This window comes from Mustela nivalis, assembly GCF_964662115.1.
Source record: "Mustela nivalis genome assembly, chromosome: 18".
Lineage (NCBI taxonomy): Eukaryota > Metazoa > Chordata > Mammalia > Carnivora > Mustelidae > Mustela > Mustela nivalis.
The window spans coordinates 23,166,702-23,181,500 of NC_139037.1; positions in this window are offsets into that span (position 1 = coordinate 23,166,702).

Sequence of the window (14,799 nt, forward strand, 5' to 3'; positions counted from 1 at the left end):
AGAGAGAGAGAGAGAGAGTTTATCCTCAGTTTATTAGTAAAATAAGCCACCAGCAACAGAAATTTGAGATTAGGGTGAAGAAAAGTAGTAAGTAGTACTGGTGAGAAAGAACTAAAAGAAGAGAGCAGGCGGGGGGGGCGGGCGCCTGGGTGGCTCAGTGGTTAAGCCGCTGCCTTCGGCTCAGGTCATGATCCCAGGGTCCTGGAATTGAGTCCCGCATTGGGCTCTCTGCTCAGCAGGGAGACTGCTTCCCTTCCTCTCTCTCTGCCTGCCTCTCTGCCTGCTTGTGGTCTCTCTCTGTCAAATGAATAAATAAAATCTTTAAAAAAAAAAAAAAAAGAGAGCAGGAAGGGATTCTTTGGAATTAGTTGTACCACTTAAGAAAGTATACTGATAAGTTCAGATCTCTGTGAGGAAATGTCAACTCTTCTTTAAGTTCTACAGGAATGAAATGTAGCTTAGCTCCCGACTGATCATCAGGGCTTAAAGTGTCTGCTTTCACAACAAAGCACACTTCCCTCTCATTATATTCTAATGAAAAATGCACTTAAAATTGACTTCCAAAAGACACGAGGCAAAACTGACATAACCAAAGGGAGTCAGTGGAGATCTGAAAACCCCACTTACAATAGTAAGAAGAACAATTAGAAAATCAAGAACAATTTTTTCAACAATTTTTCATACCTATATGAAAAAATAAGAAAGATCTGAAATCAATAATGTAAACTTCCAACTGGAGAAGGTAGAGAAAAAGAGCAAACTAAATCCAAAGCAAGCAAAAGGAAAGAAATCATAAATATTAAAATGGATATAAATAACAGAAGATTAGGGAATTAATAGAGAAAAACAGAAAGTTGGTTCTTAGAATAACAAAATCAGTATCTAAGCAAAATCAATAAACTTTTAGGTAGACTGATCAACAGAGGGTCAAAGAGAAAATGGAAATTACTAAAATTGGGAATAAAAGAAAGGTATTGCCATTTAAAGACTATACGAGGGACTATCAGGGAATATTATAAACAACTATGTGCCAGCAAATTGGATAATGTAGGTGAAACAGAATATTTCCAGGGGCACAAACTACCAACACTGATTAAAGGAAAAAGAAAACAAACTCTACATAAAGTTACAAGTAAGAATGATTTAATAATTTAAAGACTTCCCACAAAGAAAAGCCCAGAATATGATTACTTCACTTATAAATTCTCTCAAGCATTTAAGAAAATAATTAATAATGATCCTGTGAAAACTTTCCCACATTATATAAGAGAAAGGAACATTTCTTGACTCAGTCAAGAAATCCAGTATTAAGCTGATGCCAAAACCAAAGACATACCAAGAAAATTCCAAAGTAATGTTCCTTACGAATATTGATGAAAAAAATTACCGGTAAAATACTAGCAAACCAAAACCATCAATGCATAAAAACACCTCTATATATGACTAAATGAGATTTATTCCAGGAATGCTTAAGAAAATATACTCGATATATTTATAGCAATCAGTATGGTACACCAAGGCACCTCAGTGGCTCAGTGGGTTAAAGCCTCTGCCTTTGGTTCGGGTCATGATCTTGGGGTCCTGGGATTGTTTCCTGAGTCAGGCTCTCTGCTTGGTGGGGAGCCTGCTTCCTCCTTTCTCTCATTCTCTGCCTGCCTCTCTGTGTACTTGTGATCTCTATCAAATAAATAAACAGAATCTTTTAAAAAAATATGGTACACCATACTAAGAAACTAAAGGGCAAAATCTACATGATTATTTCAATAAATGCAGAAAAGTCATTGCAAAAAATTAAGTACCCTTTCATGATTAAAAAATTCAACAAACCAGGAATAAAGGAGAAGTTTCTCAACCTGATAAAGCTTATCTTTATAACACTCGCAGATGACATATCCATGAAAAGACAGGACAGATATAAAACTTTCCCCTAAATCAGGAGTAAAACAAAAATATCTGTTTTCAACACTTCTATTCAGCATTGTACTGGAGGTTCTAGGCAGAGAAAATAAGGAAGAAAAAGGAACAAAAGACACCAGACAAGAAAGAAACGAAGTAAAATTATTTCCATTTTTATTTTTATTTTTTTTTAAAGCATTCTTTTTTTTTTTTTTAAGATTTTATTTATTTATTTGTCATAGAGAGAGAAGCAAGAGCAAGCACAGGCAGACAGAATGGCAGGCAGAGGCAGAGGGAGAAGCAGGCTCCCCACCAAGCAAGGAGCCCGATATGGGACTCGATCCCAGGACAGTGGGATCATGACCTGAGCCGAAGGCAGCTGCTTAACCACTGAGCCACCCAGGCGTCCCTATTTCCATTTTTAAATGACATGTTCTTTTATGTATAAAATCCTAAGGAATCTACCAAAAAAAGGGGAGATATATATTACAGCTAATAGAAGATTTTAGCTAGGTTGCAGGATAAAAGACTAATATAAGAAATAAAATATATTTTTATATATTATCAAAAAAACCAATTATAAAATTGAGAAAAAAATTTCATTTATAATAGCATAAAAATAACGAAGTACATAAAGACTCTAAAAAAGTAGAAGATTTGTACACTGAAACTGTAAAACATTATTGAAAGAAACTAAAGAAGACATAAATAGAAAACACATCCTATGTTTATGAATTAGAAGATTTAATATAGCTGGAATGGCAGTATTAGCCCAATGTACCTAATACAACCAAATCCCTAGCCAAATTCCAGCTGTTTACTATTTTGGTGGGAAGTGTTATTTTTGCAAAAATGGACAAGATAATTCTTAATTTGGTCTGGAAATTAAAGAGATACAGAACAGACAAACTAATCTTAAAGTAGAAAAATGTTATAGGACTTACCTCTCAGCTTCAAAAATTAATGCAGTGAGAGAGAGCAAGACAGTGTAGTATTGATAGGATAGAACCGTATCAGTGGAGTAGAACTGAGAGTACAGAAATAAAACCATGTGTCTGTAGCCAGCTGATTTTTGACAAGGGTTCCAAGACAATTCAGTGAGGAAAGAATAATCTTTTCAGTAAATAGTGCTGACATAGCTTTTTATCCACATATAAAGAAATGAAATCAGACCTCTTACCCAGATTATATATAAAAATTTATTCAAACTACATTATAGATGTAAAAGTAGGATCTAAAACTAAGCTCAAACCATAAAGCCCTCCAAGAAAACCTAGGAGTGAGTCTTCATGACCTTGAATTAGACAAAACCTTCTTGGATACAGCAAGACAGTGAAAGAAGAACTATAGAAAGGGAGAGACATCTGCAAATAATATTCTAAGGATTTAATATCCAGAATATATAAAGTATTACAGCTCAAAAATAAAATGATAAAGAAGAGTGCCTGGGTGGCTCAGTAAGTTAAGCGTCTGACTCTTGATTTCAGCTCAGGTCATGATCTCAGGGTTGTGAAATCCAGTCCTATGTCAGGCTCCACACTTGGCATGAAGCCTGCTTCACATTCTCTCTCTCCTGTTACCTCTGCTCCTCTCCCCATATCCACCTTAAAAAAAAAAAAAAAAGGTTCAAAAATAGACGAGGAATCTGAATAGATACTTTTTCAAAAAAGACATAAAAATGGCAAATGAAAACATGAAAGATGCTCAACATCATTAGTAATTCTGGTGATGCAAATTAAAACCAAAATGAACTATCATTCATACTCACTAGTATGGTTATAATGAAAAGACTACCTGAATAAAGCAATATCTAGTAAAGAGATTGAAGCAGTGATCAAAAACCTCCCAAAAAACAAGAGCCTAGGACCTGACGGATTCCCTGGGGAATTCTACTTTCAAAGAAGAAATAATTCCTATTCTCCTGAGGCTGTTTCTAAAAATTGAAGCAGAAGGAAAACTTCAAGACTCTTTATGAGGCCAGCATTACCCTGATCCCCAAACCAGGCAAAGACCCCATCAAAAAGGAGAATTTCAGACCAATATCTCTGATGAATATGGATGCTGAGATTCTCAACAAGATCCTAGCTAATAGTATCCAATAGTACATTAAAAAGGTTATCCACCATGACCAGGTGGGATTTATCCCTGGGTTGCAAGGGTTGTTTGGCATTCACAAATCAATCAATGTGATAGAACAAATCAGTAAGAGAAGAGAGAGGAACCACATGGTCCTCTCAATTGATGCATAAAAAGCATTTGACAAAATCCAGCATCCGTTTCTGATTAAAATGCTTCAAAGGATAGGGGTAGAGGGAACATTCCTCAACTTCATAAAATCTATGAAAAACCCACAGCGAATATCATCCTCAATGGAAAAAGCTGACAGTCTTCCCCTTGAGATCAGGAACACGACAAGGATGACCACTCTCACCACTCTTGTTCAACATAGTATTAGAAGTTCTAGCAATAGCAGTCAGACAACAAAGAGAAATAAAAAGTATTTGAATTGACAATGAAGAAGTCAAACTCTCTCTCCTCACAGATGATATGATACTTTATATGGAAAACCCAAAAGACTCCACCCCCAAACTACTAGAACTCATTCAGCCATTTAGTAATGTGGCAGGATAAAAAATCAATGTACAGAAATCAGTTGCTTTCTTATACACTAACAATGAAAATACAGAAAGGAAAATTAGAGAATCGATTCCATTTACTATAGCACCAAGAACCATAAGACAGCTGGGAATAAACCTAACCAAAGAGGTAAAGGATCTGTACTCGAGGAACTACAGAACATTCATGAAAGAAATTGAAGAAGACAAAAAAAAGATGGAAGACCATTCCATGCTCATGGATCAGAAGAATAAACATTGTTAAAATGTCTATACTGCCCAGAGCAATCTATACTTTCAATGCCATTCCAATCAAAATTCCACCAGCATTTTTCAAAGAGGTGGAGCAAACAATCCTAAAATTTGTACGGAATCAGAAGAGACCCGGAATTGCTAAGGAAATGTTGAAAAAGAAAATCAAAACTGGGGGTATAATGTTGCCTGATTTCAAGCGTTACTCCAAAGCTGTGATCACCAAGACAGCATGGTACTGGCATAAAAACAGACATATATACCAGTGGAACAGAGTACAGAGCCCAGATAAGGACCCTCAACTCTATGGTCAAATAATCTTCAACAAAGCAGGAAAAAATACACAGTGGAAAAAAGGCAGTCTCTTCAATAAATGGTGCTGGGAAAATTGGACAGCTATGTGTAGAAGAATGAAACTCGACCATTCTATTACAGCATACACAAAGATAAACTCGAAATGGATAAAAGACGTCAATGTGAGGCAGGAATATATCAGAATCCTAGAGGAGAACATAGGCAGTAACCTCTGCAACATCGGTCACAGCAACTTCTTTCAAGATGTCTCCAAAGGCAAAGGAAACTAAAGCGAAAATGATTTGGGGGGACTTCATCAAGATCAAAAGCTTCTGCATGGCAAAGGAAACAGTCAACAAAACAAAGAGGCAACCCACAGAATGGGAGAAGATATTCGCAAATGACAATACAGACAAAGGGCTGATATCCAGGATCTATAAAGAACTCCTCAAACTCAACACACACAAAACAGATAATCATGTCAAAAAATGGGCAAAAGGGCCACCTGGGTGGCTCAGTGGATTAAAGCCTCTGCCTTCGGCACAGGTCATGATCTCAGGGTCCTGGGATGGAGCCCCCCTTCGGGCTCTCTGCTCAGCGGGGAGCCTGCTTCCTTTCCTCTCTCTCTGCCTGCCTCTCTGCCTACCTGTGATCTCTGTCTGTCAAATAAATAAATAAAATCTTTAAAAAATGGGCAGAAGACATGAACAGACAGTTCTCCAATGAAGACATACATACAAATGGCTAATAGACACATGAAAAATGTTCATCATTACTAGCCATCAAGGAGATTTAAATCAAAATCACATTGAGATTCCACTTTACACAAGTTAGAATGGCCAGAATTAATGAGACAGTAAACAACATGTGTTGGAGAGGATGTGGAGAAAGGGGAACCCTCTTACACTGTTGGTGGGAATCCAAGGTGGTGCAGTCACTTTGGAAAACAGTGTGGAGTATGCCTTAAGAAATTAAAAATAGAGCTTCCCTATGACCCTGCAATTGCACTACTGGTATTTACCTCAAAGATACAGATGTAGTGCAAAGAAGGGCCATCTGTACCCCAATGTTCATAGCAGCAATGGCCATAGTCACCAGACTGTGGAAAGAGCCAAGATGCCCTTCAACGGATGAATGAATAAGGAAGATGTGGTTCATTATTTACTATGGAGTATTATGCCTCCATCAGAAAGGATGAATACCCAACTTTTGTATCAACATGGACTGGACTGGAAGAGATTATGCTGAGTGAAATAAGTCAAGCAGAGAGAGTCATTTATCATACACTTTCACTTATTTGTGCAGCATAAGGAATAACATGGAAGACATTAGAAGAAGGAAAGGAAAAGTGAATTGGGGGAAATCAGAGGGGGAGACGAACCAATAGAGACTATGGACTCTGAAAAACAAACTGAGGGTTTTGGAGGGGAGGGGGGAGGTTGGGTGAGCCTGGTGGTGGGTATTATGGAGGGCACGAATTGCATGGAACACTGCGTGTGGTGCATAAACAATGAATTCTGGAACACTGAAAATAAAAAAATACATAAAAATTTTTAAAGAAAAGAAAAGGTGATCGGTAACTAATGTTGGTGGGTATATAGAATATGGAACCCTCAACCTTTGCTGGTGGGAATGTAAACTGATGAAGGCACTTTGGAATTCAGTTTGGTAGTCAAAAATGCTTAACAGAGTTATTATAAAACCCAACTCTTCCTAGGTCTACGTATTTACCTAACAGAATTGAAGATATATTCCTTATGGGGTGATGAAACTTCTGGAATTAGGTAACAGTATACTGACACAGCTTTATAAGAAAAACTACTGAATTGTTACTTTTATACTGTGAATTTTATGGTATGAATACTATAACTCTCATGTGATTTATATCTAAATTTACAATTTCAAACAAAGCAAAACAAACAAAAAAAAAGAATTATCTCCATGGCAGAAAGGTATATGCATGAGTATTTATACTCACAAATAATTCTAATGCTAAATTCAAATACATGAAAATGTCTAAGAATTAATTGGGTTAAGTATATTATACAGTAACATGATAGGATATTATTTTGTCATTGAAAATCACACTTATGAAGACCATAACAAATGGATGACACATACATAAATGTCTAAAGTGGAAAACACTAAATATAAACCTGTTTGTTCACGTTGATGAAATTTTTCTATATTATAAATGAATGTGAAAAGGAGGCAATAATACAATGAAATTCTAGCCCTCTTCAATTTTTGCTGTGCAAGTTTAAGTTCCAGGTTTAGAGTTACAAGAAAAATAGCCATAGAAATTAGATGCCTTTAGGGGCACCTGGGTGACTTAGTTGTTAAGCATCTGCCTTAGGCTCAGGTCATGATCCCAAGGTCCTGGGATCAAGCCCTGCCTCACTGGGCTCTCTGCTCCATAGAAAGCCTGTTCTCGCAATCCATGTTTGTGTCTCCTCTCTCTCTCCCTCCCCCTGTCAAACAAACAAACAAACAAACAAAGACTTTTTTAAAAAAAATTAGATGCCTTGTTCAAGGCCCCAAAAGGGAAAGGGCAGAGATGAAACCAGACGTAGATCTTTATATGGCTTAGTCTCTGTGAATACTTAAGACACTAGGCTTATTGGGCCATTACTTCTTGAGCTATCTGTTTAAAATATCCTCCAGCCTACCATAGATCTTAAACGGTCCAAGTGCCTAAAGGAACACCCAGTTTGCACCAAGTGTGTTCCACAAAGCAAAGTGCTCTATACACTGTTGAATGCAGTAGGACCGCTGGTTGCTTCCCTAGGTATCACAGCAATGTCAAATCGCTCTCAAAGCTTCTAAACTCTTACTGTTAATTTCTGTACTTATTTCATTGCATTCTGACAACAAAATGTTTATGGGGAAGTAACTGGAAAGCACATTTTGAGTTGTAAGATAATTAAAAGGAGGAAAAATGGAATTAAATAATAAAGAAATGTAGAAAGGAGGGTAGATAGGAAAGGAAGAAGAAAAGGGAGAGAAAAAAGAAGGAAGGAAGAAAGGAAGGAAGGTCGATCTGTAATATGGTGAGTTTTGAAAACACGCATCTTGCGTAGAAACTGAAGTAGTCAATTAAAATTAACAACAGTTTAATGAACAACTAACACTCCCATTGTTCATTACGCACTTTAGGAGCCCAGGATTGCTATGTAAACAGATATATTTTCAGAGCTACCTACAGAACCATTCTGAATTGTCAAATGCATAAATCATTATAGTAATTACACTTTTAAATATTACTTTTAATTGAAATTGAAATTTCTCTGTCCCTAGGATTTACAATGTGCTTTCAGCAGCACTTCGAGGTTCTAATAGGGCAAACATCTTTGAAATACGCTTTAGAAAGTAGTCGCCAATGATTATTATTTGCTCAGAAAAGAGAAATCAATAAGTAGACGCATGTTCTATCTTTCAACAGTGTTTTCAGGGATGCAGAAGTTGTGCTGTTTTACAGGAGAGAATAAAATGAGTACCTTTAATATGGCATATATTCCCTTCTCGTAAGTCTTTGCTAAGCTTTTTGTAACTGGAATATTGATGGAGAGCTATTTTTCCCCCCTGTATTGCTAAAACAGGATGCCCTTACTTGAACACGAGGTATTTAAGTTTAAGGTCAATTATTTGCACTTCCACTTCAATTAAGAGGACATGGCCTCATAGTTTAATTTACAACAGCTAGTTAAACTCCCCAGAAAATACTCAAGAGTGTCTAAATAGTAATTAGTCATTGGAAGAAAGAAAGAGGCAGCAAAGTTCAAATAACTATCAGATTAGTACACCCATCACATAATATTTTATTAACTCATTAGTAAAGTACTTAGGATAAAGAAATTATAGTTTTCTCTAAACTGTAAATATTCTAGGAAATACATAAGAATTAATTTAAATACATATTATATTGGCAAGCAAACTAAAGAGGAAAATGTACTCTTGGACACCTTTATGTGAGATAAAAGGAAAATTATGCTTTCTGTCTTTTTTTTGGTATATATTTGATAACATAATTTTTGTCCGTATTTTAATTTTCCCCATATCAGTGTTCTGACAGTGTAAGTGACTTGTGAGAATAGGTGTTATAAATAATAGTAGCTACTGTTTGATTGGCAAATCTCCTGAACTAGACCTCTAAGTTAATCTGAATAAAAAAACCTTTTAAATAATTCCTTTAAAACTATGTAATTATAGTTTATATAGAAAAATACTCCAGGAAATCTTGTGTAGTGTAGGAAATACTAGCCCAAATGATGTCTGAGGTCCCTTGCAACTTCAACATTCCTTAAGCCTTAATCCTATAACTTTCTTTGGTTTTACATGGGAGAATCTCTCCAAAACCCATTTCATAGTTGTGACATTCTGTGGTGTTGTGCAAATATCCAAATAAAAATCTATAAAAGACGCATGAGCATGTCAGACCTTCTTGATCTCATTTTTAAAACTCCTCTTCCTAATTTAGATTGCAGAGACCTATCTGACTACAGAACTCTCTTCTTTGGAAGTATCCAAGTGCTTTTGTGGGGGTTATACCCCGAAGTGCGTAACTCATGAAACTCCTTTCCTTGGTCCTGAAACCTTGTATTGACTTAAGGGTTTGCTTTAGGGGGAAATGTCAGCGTCAAGACAATTGTGGGTGTTATGTGAAAACTGCTTATTTACTTCGCTCTTTGAGAAACAATGCTATGTTGCTATGGTAACTGCTCCATGACTTCCTCTTCAAATATAAATGTGTAAGCACACATGCATCCACACATATGCATGCACACAGGCACAGACTGCTCCACGCATTTTCAGATACGTGCAACGTATTCAAAGAGTATCTGTTTTCCCAGGCACATGGTAGTCACAGAAATAACAAGACAACAGGAAACCCATGGAAAAATAATTTTGTTTTTCCTTCTTATTAAAAATGAATTAAATCAATAAGGACCCCACGATGAATCCTCATAAAGTAGGTATTAGGCATTTAAACCTAAGGGTTTTGGAAATAAGGGTTGGATTAAATAAGAAGCTTAATATTCATAATGACATTGGACTCTTACCTTCAAAATAGTCTGTTAAACCTTACATTTTTTAAAAAAAGATTACGTCTAAAATCACAGAATGGTTTAAGGGACTTCAAAAGTCACCTTTTTGTATTTTTCATTTGATTTGTAACATGCTGTGATCCAAACATGTACACCTTGTATACTCTTTATATTTTCCTATATCCTCAAATTACCTGCAATCTTATTAATTCATAATTTATTGATTTGCCTTTATATGAAAATAGATTGATATAAAAGGAAATTTTATATTACTAGAGTAAATGAAAGATCCAATATTACTTGTCAAAAAGATAAAGTAACTGCAAAAGGAAATGCATAAATTCTTTCATCTGTGTACCATCAAACATAATTTTTATAGAACTTAGTGAATTTTTAATATACCAGAAAAGACTTCAATTCTATAGCATCTTAACAAGTGTCTACTTGATCATTACCTCCACAAACATAGAACTCATCACATTCGAGGAAAATTATTCTTCAAATAAAATACTATACTCAAAATAGAGTATAGTTCACACCTCAGATGTCATAGTTGCTCTCTTCAACTATGTAAATATCATTTCTAGTGACGGTTTTTCTAACTTTTCTATTTGTGTCTTTTTAAAAGTTTCTGCTGTGGCCATGCTAGTTTCTAAGAATAAGAATCTATGAATAAATAGTGCATGCCCTCAAAGCATGTGTGTCCTAGTGGAGATAAAGGCAAATCATATTTTCATGATTGTAAGTAGAGTATACAGCATGTGCAAAAGAAAGTAGTCCCATAGTCCACTGCTATGACTTCCTGAATTGTACAGTTCATCTTAAATTCAAGTTTTCATGGGGATGTGAGGGAGATGAAGGGGTCTGTCCTTCTTAGGAAATGTTAGACCTAGAGGTGTAGATTTGGAATAAGACAGTCATTAGGCATTAATTGAAGTTTTGAGGTATCAGCTAGAAAAGAGGACAGTAGCACAAGAACAGTGAGACAAGACATTTATAGGAAGAGAAGATTAAACAGAAGGGTAAATTCTCGCAACATCGTTTACTGCTAAAATTTCCAGTCAATCATTCTCAAATAGAAAAGATGGTGTGGTAAAGAATTCAAATCAAGTGGAGAGTAAAAAAAAAATGGCCAAATAATCTGTCATTTGTGGGCTCTCTGGTGACCAATGGAAACAGTTTAAGAAGAATAGTGGTGGAGGACAACTGAAAACAAACAGAAAGACCTGACTCAGAAAATGGAAATCAGGGTTCCTTCGTAAGTCTTTCTAAAATATAAAGGCAGATGGGGCGCCTGGGTGGCTCAGTGGGTTAAGCCTCTGCCTTCGGCTCAGGTCATGATCTCAGGGTCCTGGGATCGAGTCCCGCATCTGGCTCTCTGCTCAGCAGGGAGCCTGCTTCCCTCTCTCTCTCTCTCTCTCTGGCTGCCTCTCCGTCTACTTGTGATTTCTCTCTGTCAAATTAATAAAAAATCTTTAAAAAAATAAAATATAAAATATAAAGGCAGAAAGATGGGTAGAGGCTAGGGAGAATTACTGCTGACAACAAATTGTTTCTGCTTCTAAAATGAGTCATAGCCCAGAGGACAAGGCAATATTCATTCTATAGGTATCTCACAAGAAACAGACTATATAGAAGAAATATTTCCAGTAAAAGCTGCATTCCTGTTTCCATTCATAATTAGTTATTTTCCATTCTGTCTGTCTCAGATCCGACAGCTTGAGGACCACTATCCAAAGACAGTCACAAAAATACCGGGAAATAAATAAGGAAATGGAATGTGAAATAATCTTTTCACTTTTATTTAACTCGGCTTTTTCCCAGAAATGTTTGAGCATGTGGGCCTTTTCTTATGACAACCCTGCCAACTAATGGTCTGGGAAACATTCTTTGAAAAACGTTAGTCTACATATAACAATAAATGATACCTTACGTAAACAGCAATTTGGCATGCGAAAGATGACAAAATGCTACTTAAATATTTATCCTCTTCCCTTATGTTTATTTTAATACATTTCAATTGGAAAAAGTAAACACTTCCCATTATAGCAGTAATGCTCAGAGCATTTACTATCTGTGTGTATATGAGTAATTGCTTCATATACTATCCCCCACTTGAGATTCACAAGCTAATTTGGCCACCATATTGTGTAGTTATTTGTTGAGTAGCTTGTATGTGTTGTTACAGTTTTGTATCTGGTGGCACTAGTATTCTGTCGTGTATATTTGGGGGATTATACTGGGAAATATACTATACTATATAACCAACTCTATGGTTCTATACACACACACACACACACACAGTACATAACCAACTCTATGATAATCACTTTTCATATCTATCTATCTATATATATATATACACACACACTATATAACCAACTTTATGCTAATCACTTTTCATGTCACAATTTATTTATTCCTTCTAAGAACACTAAGAGTTACATGCTATTATTATCCCTGTTTTGGGACTGAAGAACCTCAGAGGTTAAATCATCTGTACAACGCAACTGAAGTAGACTGGGTCCAGAGAGATCCAACTCAGAACTATGATCCTTTGCCACCTCTTATGTGTTCATCCTGATAGCTGCTGAAACGTCGCTCAATAAATGCTAATTCCCAGAATAACTGATTTGCTCCATCCCGGTCATTTTTTGCTCATTTTTAGCCTCATAAGAAAGTCAATTGGCTCAGACTTCTAACTGATACTTTATCGAGTCCTGAGCATTATTACAAAATCATTTAGAAACTGTAGTTACAAAGAAATCTTTGTAAAATGGGCTTCTCACTTGTCAAGAAATGACTTTGGATACAGTACACAGTTTTTATGGTTTTCTTAACTCTTTTGCATTACATAAATTCAATTTCACATTTACAGAGTATTCCAGGCAATACTTTCTAAAATGAATATTACATATGTGGGCTTGTTAAAACCACTTGCCCTTCAGTTTTCTACTTCCCCCTAAAGAAAGCTATAACCTGTAGGAATGACTGCCTGTTGAGTTATATGGCTGTGGAATTCCACAATAATCCTGTTATTCTTACCCCACAAGATATTTCTATGCAGTACACTGTACCTGCATATTATTCTTACAATGCAAAATCCTATTAAAGTCAATGATGCATGTATCCATTTCATTTCAATGTGACTTTGTATAATAAAAATAAAATATAGTGAGGAGAATACATAATGAGTTCCCTGCCAAAGCTGTTCAAAGTACAATTAAATAACTGAGGAAGTGAGAAATTACCTTAGCATAAAAGATATACCCACAAATAGATTACTGTTAATTTAGGGTATGCCCCAAATTATACACAATTGCTAAAGACTTTCTTAGTCTACAAAACATCCAAATACCCATAGGGGTGATTAATACTGTTCCCCTTCTTGGGAGGAAAATGTCAAAACACACCACCAATTGCTGTTTTAGCATCTTAACAATTACTGTGCACCCCTATGTGACAAAATCTATGGAATATGTGCATGAGCTGCATTTAATCTATTTAATAAAATAGATTCTCCTTTACATTGTAATCAACAATATAGTAATTAAATGAGTATAGTTTTTAGTGGTTTCAGAATATCTTCCTCTTATTCCCAACTAATTTTTTTCTAAGATCACATAGAATGGAAGACACTTGAACACTAAAATTCATTTTTTCCAGACTTTCAATTATTCCCAATAGAACATGTTCTACTGAAACAAGATGTAGAAGAGAAGATCAGGGAGATACAATTTAATATGTGAAACAAAACAAATACTATAGACTGTTTGTAATGCAGTATTAAAAACTGTAATGTGTTGAACTTTTAATTTTCAAATGTGGTTTATTCCACCTATACTTATTAGGGAAAAAAATATGAAGTGCCAATTACAAGTCCTATCCCATGAGGTTCCACTTAGGTCAATACATTCCCAACCCATGGCCTAAATTGCCTTCAACAATTCCACATTTTATCATCCATTGATTATCTACTCAAATATCACATCATTGGAAAAAACTTGATCTTTGGGATCAGAAAGGTTTGGATTATTACCCCAGTTCAGGCATTTTCATGCTGTCGGATCTTAGATAGTTTAATACCTCTGAGCTTTACTATCTTCTTACATACAAAAGTTGTTCATGTTTATCTCACAAGCTGTTTGTTAAGATATTGGTTAAAACAGATTATCTAAAGCAATCATGCCATAGCAGTTCCTTAATTAAATATTAGTTGGCTTTCTTGTTTCCAATTTCTAGATATTAAATACATCTTGTTATACAGTACTTCCTCAGTGAAATTGTAAACACGTTGACTTTCAGGAATATATATATATATATATATATATATATATATATATGAAGTTCTGGGGTCACACATAAAAATATTTAATAATATATAAATTTATCATGTAATATATAGAAAGATATAGTTTTATGTCTTATCATCTGTCTTGCTGGACATCTTAGTTTCAGCTACTATGTCAGTCTTAGATAGTGTTGTCTGCAGAGCTACTTGGAATTTCTCGCCCTTGGAATTCCTCGAGTGATAGGGGTGTCTCTTGTTGCTCACAATAAGCACCTTTCAACCATACCTCAATTTATGCTAATGACATGACTCTGGGCAAATAGGGTTTGGTTAACAGAGGAAGCATCCATGTGATTAAAGAGTTGGTCTTTTCAGCACCTGCACTGCTGACCGCTGGAGAGTAAAG